Genomic DNA, 12,636 nt, shown 5'->3' on the forward strand with positions numbered 1-12,636 from the left:
ATATTTCCTTTTTTAAAATTAGTTAATTTATTTGAAAAGCAGAGTTACACAGAGAGAGGAGAGGTGGGGAGTGGGGTCTTCCATCCTCTGGTTCACTCCCCAATTGGCCACAATAGCCCGGGCTGTGCTGATCCAAAGCCAGGAGCCAGGAACTTCTTCCAGGTCTCCCACATGGGTGAAGGGGCCCAAGGACTTGGACCATCTTCTACTGCTTTCTCACGCCATAGCTGAGAGCTAGATTGGAAGTGGAGCAGCCAGGACTCGAACCGGTGCCCGTATGGGATGCCGGCACTGCAGGTGGTGGCTTTACCCACTACACCACAGCGCCAGGTCCAGGGCTTATATTTCTAATTATCCTGTGATGAGCACGTAATGGAGATCAGTGACTACCATGAGGCATACAACAGGGCTCATGACCTTGTCTGGAACATCTCCATCTAGATATAAAGCTAGATGTAGACATAGGCATAGGCACAGGTGTAGAGGTGGTGCACCTGAATTCTGAAGGATGGGTAGCAGTTGCCCAGGTGAAGATGATGGACAGGAGCATAGCTGACGGTGGGAAGGGCGCTTTCAAAGCTCTGAAGCAGCCTGCACAATGGGGCCTCCTATCAGAGGACTGGTTGCAATGTGGGCAGCAGGAGCAACGTGGAGAGAGCTGAGACTGCAGACATGGGAAGCCGAGGACTGTTGGCTGATGAGTGAGGCAGAAGCTTGCACTTACTGTGGGAGGGATAGCCTGTCTGCACCTGTTTACCTGTTAAGGGCAGATTGTGCTGTCTTCAAGTGGCACCACCTCTCTCTACCCACTTGCTTTCTATTTGCTGGTTATTTTGATTGAAGGAGCCCCTAGAAGAGGTGGTGGTCCCATCCCTCTGGTCTTTCTAGTCCTTTCTCTGTGCCCGGCTTTCTTTCATGTCCATGGTGTGCTGCTATTTCATGGATGCCTTTGCTACACACTCAGAAAGATAGAGAGACATTAGGGAGATAGAATCTATTATAAAAATATTGTAAAAATACATGCAGATAGCTTAATCCACAATCTTCATGCAGTCAAAAAATTGGACTGAATTACTTCTTAATTTTGTTATTAAGAATCTCTCACTTCCTAATGCAGAGTTGAAAAATTCTTTAGTATGATGACATGAATTTTCCTTGAAGGATTTCATATAATCCTTCTAAAACCTATCTGTGCTTGTTGGAACAAACCAGGGAGCTACTGTGTAGTGTGTTTCCCTTTTTCTAAAGCTCTGCTTTACGGAGAAGTGATGTCTAGATGCTAGAATAGGCTCTAATTACTTTTTTGTGTTTCATTGAAGACTTTCAGGCTCCTGGTGAGTGGATTTCCATAGAACCCAACCTATGATCCCTGTCCTCACCATCTATAAAGCTCAGGAAGGGACAGCAGAGGAGAGGAAAGACAACAACATCTCTCAAATAAAAGAGCAAGTGATGAGAGTGGCAACAGGGATTAAGATGCTGAATGTCAAGAATGCACACTAAACAAAAGAACCTGGGAGGTAAGGAATATGGAGGTACTTCAAAAAAGTTCTTAGTAAAGTAGAATTAAAAGATGATGTGTTTCCTGTCTCTGTCTCCTTATTCTAGCACCCAGCTAATGTAGAACCTTGAAGGCAGCAGTAGTGGCTTAAATGGTTGGGTTCCTGCCACCCACATGGGATACCAGGATTGAGTTCCCAGTTCCTGGCTGCAAGCTGGCCCAGTCCTGATCATTGTGGACATTTGGGGCTGAACCAGCAAATAGGAGTGGGTTCCCTCTCCCTCTCTCTCCCCATGCCTTTCAAATAAATCAATAAAATCTTAAAAAAGAAAAAGATTGCATATTTTCCATGATCATTTTAAAGACCACTTTGTATACCTGGGCCACTGGCCTTTGGGCCCTAGAAGCTTCATTTCCACTACAGAGGGCCCACCTGTGTGGGACATTGATCAAGTAAAGGCTAGACAGAGCTGAGATGGCTCCAACCTAAACAGAGTTGGAAACCAGAGTCAGGAAAATAATGGGTATTGGAAATCAAGGAGTGAGGGCATTGACTGACAATGAGAGAGTGTGACTTCCTCAAGCTGGAGACATTTCAAAGCAATTGGCCACCTATAGATTTCCTGGGAGATATTCTTATCCTCAAGAAGATACTGATAATTAGGTCCCGGGCTAAAATGGAACCACAGAACAGACTGATTTCTTCATTTTTCAAAATGTATTTTTCTGGTTATAAAAAGTAGAACAGGAATGGTTTAGACGCTGCTTGGGATGCTTGCATCCTATCTCTGAGTGCCTGGGTTCAAGTCTTGGCTCTGTTTGCAATTCCAGCTTCCTAGTAATGCACACCTGAGATGCAGCAGATGCTGGCTCAAGTGCCTGGGTTCCTTCCATTCATGTAGGAGACCAGTATAGAGGTCTAGGCTTCTGGCTTCAACCTGGCTGAGCCTTGGCTGTTGTGAGCATTTACAGAGCAACCCAGAAGATGGAAGAGCTCATTCTCTCTGTTTCTCTGCTATTCAAATTTTAAAAAGTGAAACATACAGACAAATAAGAACAAAAATAATTTTATTCCCATCCTCAAGCACACATTAAAGCCTCTTTGGGTATATCCTTAGATCTTTGTTTCAACTGTGCATACACATATGGTATCAAACTTCCCCAAACTGAGAAATAATAGGGAGTATTCTATTTTGTAGCCTGTTTTTATTGCTTAAAAATATATAATGATGTTCCAGACCAACACATATTATTTTGCATCAATCTATTGACTAAATGGTATTCAATCACAAAGACTTGGAATAATTTACTTGGTCCCCATGGGTTAGAAACTTGTCATTTTGCATTTTTAAATCATTATAAATAATGTTACAATGAGATATTTGTCAATAAAATTTAGTACATAGCCATGATGTTTATTTTTGGATAAATTCCTGCAAGTAGAATTGCTAAAACCAAAGTTATGCTTGTTTTAAATAATTTGAATGGTATTCTGAATTCCCCCTGAAAGGGTCATCCCAATTCATACTCCTGGGTCCTACTAGCAGCACAGAAGCAGTCCCATCTTCTCTCTTTTTCAATGAAGTATACCTTTCATGATGTTAATTCAGGACAACTTCAGCTATGTTGATTAAGCAGATCTGAAGGGAAACACATATCACAACCCTATCATTCCAGTTTCTCCTCTGCTCAGCTCTTCTCATACCCCTCTGCCTCTCCCCATGTTTTCTCCTTGGCATTATTTAGGGACCCATCTGTCTCTTGAATGAAAGTCTTAGCTACTTTGAGGGTAAGGAACAGGTCTTATCCAATTGATGTTGTCTATACCCCTTATGGACTAGCACAACTTCTTTGTGCATTTGTCAAATATTTGTTGAATTAAAATGTATAATATAGATCCAAAGTAGCTCAAAAGATTAAAGTACTCAGTGAAGAAAATGGGAAGTACAGTTTTGAAGTCCAAAAGTTGCATAGCAAGAATCCCTACCCTTGAGTTCCTAAGAAAATCCTTGCTTATGTTGCCATACTCCACTACTTGTTTGCTTATTCATGTGTTTGTTCAAACTTATATTAGGGGCCCTTTGAATAGAAAGCACATCAGTGAAATAAAATATAGTCATTGCACTCAAAGATGTTGCAATGGAGTTCGAGAGAAGAAGCATATATGTTTCAACAACATTCATCAAACACTCATAATGTTCTCAGCCCTAGGATTACAGAAATAAATAATATAGACTTTGTGACCTCTAGGAACTTATGTTCCCACAGGGAAGGTTCACACTGGGACATAGACTAATAATTTCACCATCACACAGTTAATGTTGTACAGAGCATGCTCCTGTGTAAACAGTAGGCACCATGGTGAGGTGGGAAAAGAAAAAGCTTCAGGGAGTGGGCATTTGGCACAGCAGGTAAGATGCAGCTTGGGTTGTCCACATCCCACATCTCAGAGTACTTGGGTTGAAGTCTAGCCTCTGCTTTCAATTACAGTGTCCTGCCAATGGGTACCCTGGGAGGCAGCTGCAGTGGCTCAAGTACTTGGATTCCTGTCCCTGAAAGGGACACCTGGGTTGAATTCCAAGTTCCTAGTTTAAGCCTAGCCCAGCAGGCATTTGGGAAGCAAGTAAGTGGATGGGAGATCTCTGTATGTCTTGTCCCTCTCTGTCTCTCCACCTTGCAAATAAATACATTTTTTTGTTTCAAAAAAGAACGGACTTCAGAATCAGGCAGATTCAATTTGAGTTTGATTTTCTACTTTCTACTTTTTCAACCCTAGATAAGCCAATCAAAGCTTCCATTTCCATATACCAAACTTAATGTGCAGATTGAATGAAATAAAGTATGCAAAGGGTCTTCTATACATAAGGATATTTCAACAAGTTTATAGAAAATGAGAGTAAATGATAAGCTCATTTTGGTAAAAAAAATTGTTTGAATCTATGCCTAGTTTTCTCGTAATATACTTTTCCCATGAACTTTTTGAAGAGCCTTCATATGCATGGACTTTTTTTAATGCACAAAAGCAAACATAACTTTTCATTCCATTTTCCATAAACTATTCTGAATTACCCTTGCATTACACAGACAACCCTGAAAAATTGTTGCTGTTAGTAAGGCCACAGTCAGGAAAAGATTCACAGAGGAGACTCTGTACCTGGGCCAGAAAAGAAGGTATCACATCATTGGGCACAAAACATGAAGAAAGGAATTCCTAGCATGGTATGCAATGTGCACAAGCAAAGTGGGAGCATAACATCCACTTGGCCTGTTTGGAAAATTACAGTAGTGTTGTGATGTTAAACTACAAACTAATAGACAGGGAGGGGTAGGAAATGAGGGGCAAGAAGTAGCAAAAGACCATCAGAGGACCTTTAAGTCATACTATGATCTATAGCTGTCCAATAGGTAGCCACCAGTCACTTGCTGCCATTTAAATTTAAATTAACTAAAATTAAATCATTTCAAATGCTCAATGACTGCATGTAACCAGTAGCTACCATATTGGACAGTTTGGACAAAGAATCTTCCCCCCATCAGAGTCTTCCACTGGACAGTGCTGCCTGAGACCCTTGCTATTCACAGTGGTAAGAAGACCGGCAGCATTAGCTGGTGAGAAACTCACATTCTCAGGCTCCACCCCAGATCTGCTGAATTATCAGCTGTATTTAACAAGATCCACCCCCACCACCTCTCCAGGTGATTCACGTGAACATACAAGTTTGAGGGGAGTTGCTGTTTAGAATGGGTAGCCATTGAATGGTTTAAACAGGAGCAGCATGGTGAAACCCACACTTGAGAAGTTTGTTCTAGTAGTAGGAGGATGAGTAAGAAGAAGGCAAGAGCAGAGGAAGAGACGTGGGCAATGGGGCTGCTGTTTTCAAATTTGAACACGCTACAAAAAGTCCCTTCTGGGTGTAAGCAATCCAAACAGGTGTGGTGAGCAGAGTGCAGGCTGATTTAGCTCTCCCTTGGACCCAGGCCCCCTCCTGCAGTGAACACCGCACACGAGCACCCAAAGCAAAGCCATGATTCATGGGGTAAGTGATGGGGAAGGCCTGACGGCACAACTTGAGGATATTGATCAACGCAACAAGCCACCACTGTGTGGGGCGTGGCTTTGTAAAATGCCGCGGGCTGTGGGAGGACAGGGCAGTGGCAGGCCAGAGAGGAAGGACTCGCCCTGCAGCGACCAGGGATGAGAGCCGACCTCCTCACATCAGCACTCATGGGCAGCCCAGCTCTGTGGCTCCCTGTTGCCTTTCCCATCAGGAAAGTGATTAAACTAATTGCCTTAAACCAGTGCTGTATTTCATCTGTATAATACCCATAATTTGGGGTTTGAATACAACTGCAGTAAATTATACTAATCACAGGAAAACTTCATTAAACTAATATAGGTTTATTCAAACAAGTGCAGTTTTCAGCAACCCGTATTCCCTAGTTGAAGTGGTGCCTTCTTGTTTTATAATCCTACATTGAATACCCCAAATTCTACTCATTGGAACTCCATTTTTTTCTAAAATAATGGATGTTTTTGGATATTAACCTGCTTAGAGAGATGATCCGTTTTTAAATCATGAGCCATAATACTAAGAAAGAAAACCTAGAAACAACCTTATGTAGACAATCTTTAAACTCCTTTCTCTATTCTGTGTTTCTGGGGTATGATAAAGTTTATATATTTACAAGTACTTTAGATAAGGTGAATTGGGGCAAAGAAAATATCTACTATTTGCTACTGTCAGCCTAAATAACAAGCAGATAGAAATTCTCCAGAGATTAATAAGTTTATTTGGGAAATGGGTGTTTGGTACAGAAGTTAAGCTGCTGTTTGGGATATCTACATCTCATGTCAGGGTTCAAGTCCTGACTCTACTTTTTGATTCCAATTTCCTGCTCATGGGAACCCTGAGGGACAACAGGAATGGCTCAAATGCTTGAGTCCTTGACACTCACAGGGGAGATCCAGACTGAGCTCTGGGTTCCTAGCTTTAGCCAGGCTGTTCCCTGGCTGTCGCAGGCATTTGGGGAATGAACAAATGAATGGAAGATCTCTTCCTGTCTTTCTCTTTCTCTGCCTTTTAGATAAATAATAATTTTATATGGGAATGAACATTGCAGTGGGAATACGTGTGACATAGTAAACAATGAGTGTATTCAAGGAAGCTGAGGCAAGGAGTTTATAAAGGCAATATGGGGAGGGTTACATAATTGTAATTACATAATCGTAACAAGGGTGGCACCAGTCCAAGGTTATGCAGGCGTTGCTGGGCAGACATCCTTGCGGAAGTATTTTCTGTGTAAGGTTGGTGTGGCCTTTGTGCAAGGCTCCGGCTCCAGAGGAGTCTTCTGTGATAGTTCTTGTCATGAAACACATGTGTGTGAGATAGCCCTCTTTAGGATCCCCCCCCCCCAGCCTGATTGACTGATAAGGGTTTGACATGAATATTTCTATTCTGACAGCAGTCATACTATAAAATGTTACACACAGCACATTATACACACACAAATAGACACATATGCACCGGACTGCTCAGAGTTCCTGCAGGAATCAGGTGGCACACTCACTAAAGATACTTGAAAACAATTTGAGAAAAGACTCACTGGTGACTATGTAGGTAGAGCTAAAGGGAGTTAAGAAGGACTGTTGTAGCACTCAGTGATTAGCAGCAGCTGGTGGCTGTTACCACAGTGAGGCCAGAAGGGGAAAGGAGAGAAGGCACTTCCTGGGAGCCAAGAGTAGCTGCCAGAGAAGGCTAACCACAGGGAGCTTGGCCATTAGTCCAGGGATACAACCAATTTACAACCACCCAGCCGGAAGGGGGATGAGGAAATAAGCTCCCCAACTTCACATTCTGCCCTGTCTTTCTTCTCCTTCTTTGACCAAACCCGGAAGCTAGATGGTAAGGGAACCTGTTGCTGTAGTCCATTCCGGGAAGCCTTGAAAACACAACGCAAGGTGGAGAAGTGTAGAGAGTGAAACCACAGGAGGGAATGGGAAGCATCCACACGCTCCACACACACCCATAACACACACACACCCCCTACATTTTCATAACACCTTACACTTGGTATTTTCAGAACTTTTTCATACCTGTACCTGACCCATAGCAAGTCCTCTATGTGTGTTTATTGAATAAATCAATAAAATATAATATTTGCTACTGAGCTTATGTTTTCCTATTTCCAATAACTAGGTATCTTTCACTTTTTTATTGAAGACACACGTAACAAAATGGGCCAGTTTAATCATTTTGAAGTGTAAATTCTATGCCATTAAGTACATTCATGATGTTGTGCAGCCACCATTAGTAGTTAGTTCCAGAGCTTTTTCATTATAGAAATGGAGACTCTAAAACAAACTTACTTCTGGTGACAGACTCAGTTCTCCTATAAAAGAGTACAAAATCTACTGAGTAGTGTGACAATTTTCCTAATAACTAAGATTTTTATAGCAAAGAAAATTTCAATATAATTTTTACCAATAAACAGTAAAATACCTAGAGTAATTACATAGGGTTACATAGAATTAGCAGACATAGAGTAGTAGTTAATTCAAATATAGAACCTGGGTATTTGAGTTAATTTCCTTTTAACTGCTTTGATTGATCAAATTAGTCAGAAAGTGGATTAATTATATACTTCAACCTGACTGTAGAGATGTTAATGCCCAATAGCACATTCTTCTTCCTTTGCTAATGGTGGAATAACCTTGGAGAGTCCTCAGAAATCTACAAAGAGATCTACCATATGACCCAGGAATCCCAGTCCTGGAAATTTTACCCAAAAGAAATGAAATCAGCATATGAAGTTACCCATACCCCCACGTTCACAGCAGTTCAATTCACAGTAGCTAAGGTATGGAATCAACCCAAATGTCCATCAACTGATGATTGGATAAAGAAAATGTGATACATACACACACAATGGAATACTACTCAGCCATAAAAAGAATGAGATCCTGTCTTTTGCAATAAAATGGAAGCAACCAGGGGCCATTATGCTTAGTGAAATAAGCCAGACCCAAGAGACAAATATCAAATGTTTTCTCTGTTGCAGCAAATATATGGAGTACAAAAAAAGAATTTAAGGCATATGACTGAAATTGACATCTTGAGATTTTAGAATTGTTTATAACACCTTTCTAGACTCCTCTGAACAGTGGTCTTTCTAGTTTTTATTTGTTGAATTCATTTAGTGGAGCATTAAGCCTGTGATGATACAGTATATTACATGTACAGGTGATGACATGTTATTGCAAAATTTAAAAAAGAAAAGAATGAGGAGGGAAGGAGGAAGGGAAGTATCATTTTATTCTTAGAACTGTATCTATGAAAGACATGAAATCTGTTGTTTATGTTAATAAAAAATTAAATTTAAAAAAATTCCAAAGCCTTGCCAACAAAGCCAAAATAAATTTCAGAAGAGGTCTGAGTAAAAAAAATTTCACAATCTCCATCAGCCTGTTGGTGGCAGATGGTAGGCCTGGTTCTAGTTCTGCCACTGCTAGCTATGTGGATACAGGCTGGCAATTTGGACTCCCTTATCTGGAAAAACGGGCTGGACTTTGATCCCTAAAGCCCCTGGCAGCACTCATGTCCCTGTGACTCTAGGCTCTGCCTGTAAACCTCTGAAGCTTTCCACTGGAAAATGCTCTTAGTCGAGCACATCAGATATCTAAACATGCAGTATTTACCCTTCTGATGAAATGGACAGAGTGGAATTTGACCCTTTCAACAAATCATGGCTGTGAGAGCCAATGTTCTGTGTGTTTAAAACCAGTCGGGGATAGGTTTAGTGTTTGGAGACACAAGTAAGCCTAATTTGTTTTCAACGAGTATTTCAATGACATGGAGAAGTGAGTTCTGACCTATTGTCGACAGCACAGTTTTCCCTGCAGAGTTGGCTGACTGATACTGATCCATTGCCACTCTCGCACCTGGTCTCCTTGGTAACTAAGGGCCTAGATCTGTGAGATGCTCACAAGACATCTGGTTAGGATTAAGGTGCAGACTACTGCTATCAGAGATCAAGCCCATAGCCTGGGCCTATGATGACCCCAAGCTAATTAAAGAATCAGCAGCCACAGGCAGAGAATAGCCGATCCAGCATTGCTGATGGGGTGGGTTAGTACAGCAGTGACAGTGTAGGCTTGGGAACCACACTGCCTGGGACTAAATACCACCCTTGTTCCTTACTAAAAGTGGAAACTTGAGCAAGTTTACATGGCTTTTGGTATCTCAATTTCCTCATTTGTAAAATGAGTTTAGCAAAAGTACTTTCCTGGGACAGGTATTGTAGTACAATGGCTTAACCCACCTGATGCAACACCAGCATCCCATTTCAGACTTAGGTTCAAGACCCAGCTATTCCACCTCCACACTCCTTTAATATTCTGACCCAAGCCACACTGAAAGTCTTATCTGTTGACCACCAATGACTCTGTGAGTTGCATGGCTCAGTGTGTTACCAGTGGATGCATTTGGTTTCAGCCATGTGGTGGCTGGGAAGAACTTTCCTGTAGATTGATGGTCTGGGAAAGGACTAAGGCTCTATTTGCATTCTGTGTTGCTGGCTCATTTCTCTTTGGGGAGAGTGGATACTGTTGGGCTTCCTTTGTCCTTGACATTGTTGAAAGAAGTCTTGTGATCTAATTTCTTTTGTTACTCAAACTGGAATAACTTAACTTGTTAAAACAGATGGGGTAGGACCTGTAGTTTAGAAGCCTTTAACAGCAAGCAGTATTTCTTACATGCCAGACACAATGTTAGCTGCTGGAGATACAGAGAGAAACAAAACAGTAACTCAGTCTAGTGGGGGAGAGCAATGAGGAAAAATGGCCATCATGGTAAAGTTGGCAAACTGTGTGGGAGAAGAGAGTATGTGGGAGACCATGGGAGCTGAGAATGAAAGAAACAGCTTCCACAGGGGCTGGCATTGTGGTGCTGCAGGTTAAACTGCCCCTTGTGATACCAGCAACCAATACAACTGCCAGTTTGAGTCCCTTCTGCTCTGCTTCCAATCCAGTTTGCTGCTAACGCACCTGGGAAAGCAGCAGAATATGGCCCAGGTGCTTGGGCCCCTACCACCCATGTAGGAGACCCAGATGGAGTTCCAGGTGCCTGACTTTGGTCTGACCCAGCCCCAGCCCTTGTGTCCATTTGGGGAGTGAATCATCAGTGAATGGAGGATCCCCCCAGACTGTCTGTGTGTGTGTGTGTGTGTGTGTATGTAACTCTTCCTTTCAAGTGAATAAATATTCTTTAAAATAAAGAAATAGCTTTCAAAAACAAGCACAAGACTCATTGTAAAAGAGTATACTTGAGTTCCTACAAAAACTGGATCCTGCACTGGATATTGAAGTTAAATGATTCCAATTCATTCTCTCATCAAAGTCACACATAAGTAACAGGGCTAGGGTTTAAGTCAAGGTCAGTTTGGACCCAAACCCATTCCACTCCATCTCAATGCAGGGCTGGGCAGATGGGTAGGGGGTGGGATCTTAGATGAGGGGAAGAGCCCAGCCCCATGGTGGAAACAACTGTGAAGTTAGAGACTCACAGAAACAGCAAGTGTAGAAATTCTCTCCCAGGCCTGTGGCAGCACATGGCACTGTTACCAAGCCTAGAAGGGGCCTTAGAATTGTTCTCAAGCAGCACTGTAGGACCAGCATGGAGCCAGGCCGAAACACCTGCTAGATGGGGTCATGGGAACAGATCTGGGAGAGCCACCAGAATGCTAAAGGAGACTCTAAGAACCTGGCTTCATGAGGGATGCTTTTCCTTAAGTTCTCAGTTGCCTTAGGAAGGAAAAATTTATTAACCTAAAAATTCGACTGCAAAAATGTTAAGGAGAATGCTTGCACAAGGAACAGGATCGGAGTTCAAGGGTAGGATGGCTTTTCTTTGTCTGGTGCTGGACTCTCACCATTAGCCACCCTGAAACATTTGTTGACTATGCCACATTAGATTCCAGAATGGCCCTGAAAGTATGGTATGAAATGCTCAAAACTGGGCTTTGTATAGAAAACGTAACAACCAAACAGATTCACACCAGCTGCTGGCTTTGTTCATCTCTTTGATTAAAGTGTGCTGAGTGTCATTAAGGAAAAATGTGATTGGCAATCCAACTTTGGTTCAAACATTGATGTTAGATTGGACTAACCTGGAACAACCCTGTGACCCAGTCAGAACTTTGATTAAAAACCTGAAACATGCCGGCACCGCGGCTCACTAGGCTAATCCTCCGCCTTGCGCCTGCACACTGGGTTCTAGTCCCGGTTGGGGCGCCGGATTCTGTCCCGGTTGCCCCTCTTCCAGGCCAGCTCTCTGCTGTGGCCAGGGAGTGCAGTGGAGGATGGCCCAGGTGCTTGGGCCCTGCACCCCATGGGAGACCAGGAAAAGCACCTGGCTCCTGGCTCCTGCCATCGGATCAGCGCGGTGCGCCGGCCGCAGCGCGCCGGCCGCGGCGGCCACTGGAGGGTGAACCAACAGCAAAAGGAAGACCTTTCTCTCTGTCTCTCTCTCTCACTGTCCACTCTGCCTGTCAAAAAAAAAAAAAAAAAAAAAAACTGAAACATTTTCTGCCTCAACAGTTTTTGAGCATTTGGCTGATGTTTGATGTCCAATTGGGATTAATCTCCATATTCTGTTAAGGGGAACAACTCTTTCTCAGGTAGTTTTTTTGCTGTCTGCAATATCTTTGTAATATCCTTCCAGGGACTCCTGTGGGCTTAAATATATGACATTCAAAAAATAATATGTAAATGAACTTCTATCCATTTTATCGAGGGAGTTGTTTTCTCCATTTGCAATCTTTTTAGGATTTTCTTCTTATTGCAGGAAATAGAAGAGGTACATTCAAATCATATTTCTAACTTTGGGATCAGTTCTCTTCTAATGGAAAAGGAAGCAAATCAGAGATGAGAGCGCCAATTGTTCCCAAAGAACATTGCAAAGCCCAGTGTTCCTGACCAAGTTGTCACAGAGCAGAACCTCTGAGGAGAGCCATACAACATGCGTTGCTGGGGTAACCATCAATCCCCCAAGCCAGCCTTGAGTCATAAACAAGGAGAGTAGAAGGACTGCTGGGATGGAGGGCAGCACACACACACGTGTGGTGCTTCCTGGTCTCCA

At 42.6% G+C, this 12,636-nt stretch overlaps 1 long non-coding RNA gene across 1 annotated transcript in view; it reads left to right on the top strand.

The window, feature by feature from the left end:
- Positions 1-8,031, top strand: part of LOC103348093 (uncharacterized) — a 46,403-nt gene extending 38,372 nt beyond the window's left edge. The window contains exon 3 of the long non-coding RNA XR_011389498.1: positions 1,320-8,031. This is a non-coding gene — a long non-coding RNA (uncharacterized lncRNA). The remainder of the gene's footprint in view (positions 1-1,319) is intronic.
- The last annotated feature ends 4,605 nt before the right edge of the window (positions 8,032-12,636 follow it).

This window comes from Oryctolagus cuniculus, chromosome 6, assembly GCF_964237555.1.
Source record: "Oryctolagus cuniculus chromosome 6, mOryCun1.1, whole genome shotgun sequence".
Lineage (NCBI taxonomy): Eukaryota > Metazoa > Chordata > Mammalia > Lagomorpha > Leporidae > Oryctolagus > Oryctolagus cuniculus.